This window comes from Octopus bimaculoides, chromosome 19 (genome assembly GCF_001194135.2).
Source record: "Octopus bimaculoides isolate UCB-OBI-ISO-001 chromosome 19, ASM119413v2, whole genome shotgun sequence".
In the NCBI taxonomy this organism is placed as follows: domain Eukaryota; kingdom Metazoa; phylum Mollusca; class Cephalopoda; order Octopoda; family Octopodidae; genus Octopus; species Octopus bimaculoides.
Genome location: NC_068999.1, coordinates 50,295,502 through 50,296,703, shown reverse-complemented (window position 1 = coordinate 50,296,703; position 1,202 = coordinate 50,295,502). Strand labels below are relative to the sequence as shown.

Genomic DNA, 1,202 nt, shown 5'->3' with positions numbered 1-1,202 from the left:
AGAGAGAGAGAGAGAGAGAGAGAGATGGAATGAAGAGAGATGGAATGAAGAGAGATGGAATGAAGAGAGATGGAATGAAGAGAGATAAATAGACGGTAAAATAAGAAAGGAAAGGATGAGAGAAAGTAAAGAGAGAGAAAGTGTGAGAAAGTGTGTGTGTGTGTGTGTGTGTGTGTGTGTGTGTGTGTGTGTGTGTGTGTGTGTGAGAGAGAGAGAGAAGGAGAGAGGGGAAGGGAGAGAAAGAAAGAGAGATTCACACGCATAACGTCGGTAAATACACACGGATACCTTTCAAAGACAAAAGAAAAGAATAACAAACATCACAATCAAATGAAAAGAATACAACACACACACACACACGCTTGCGCGCGCGCGCGATCACACACACACACACACATACACACGAACGCACAAACAAACACAGACACATAGGTTGACAAGCGAACATATCAAAACACACGCTTGGTCACGCCTCTGTAAAAATGTCAAACACTAAAGCAACACATATGACGTTTTTTGCATGTTTGTCCAAACACAAGGTAGCATTTCTTATTAAGTTCCCAAGACAGGTGTAAACACCACGCTCACCTTTCAAGCTGGCCATCAGAGTAGAATATATCATAAGCAACGGAAGCGAAGCAGGTGTTCGCTAGATCAGTTAGTTTTCTTGCAACAACTTTTAAGAGCTTCTTTGCTGTTGCTCCTCGTTTACTCATGATTCTTATTATAGTTATTATTTATTAATTAACAAACTGATTAATATATTTGCTGGGCTTCCCCGTTTCTTCCGTCTACTTTGTCGTAGTCGTATATTATCAGTTGTATTCATTTTGGTTGGTGCTAAACTAAAACAACTTTGGTAAGTTCAATTTTTATTTACTTATTTATCTGTACATACACACACACACACACACACACACACATATTTATATATGCGCACACATATGCACACACATATGCACACATATGCACACACATATATGTAGTTATGTATGAAATATATATATCCATACATATATATATATATGCATGTATATATACATACATATATATATATATGCATGTATATATACATACATATATATATATATATATATATGTGTGTGTGTGTGTGTGTGTGTGTATGTATGTATGCATATATATGTATGTATGAATATATATATACATATATATATATATATATAAATATACATATATATATA

The 1,202-nt window shown here is 35.1% G+C and overlaps 1 protein-coding gene across 6 annotated transcripts in view; it reads left to right on the top strand.

Annotated features, from left to right (window-relative positions):
• Positions 1-1,202, top strand: part of LOC106882868 (sodium/hydrogen exchanger 2) — a 118,216-nt gene that overhangs the window by 76,689 nt on the left and 40,325 nt on the right. For 2 of the 6 annotated variants that reach the window (XM_014934948.2, XM_052974915.1), the window contains exon 1: positions 215-859. The exons of the other annotated variants lie outside the window; for them this stretch is intronic. The gene's annotated coding sequence lies outside the window, so the exon portion shown is untranslated. Of the gene's footprint in view, positions 1-214; positions 860-1,202 lie in introns of those variants that run through there. 6 annotated transcript variants of the gene reach the window in all.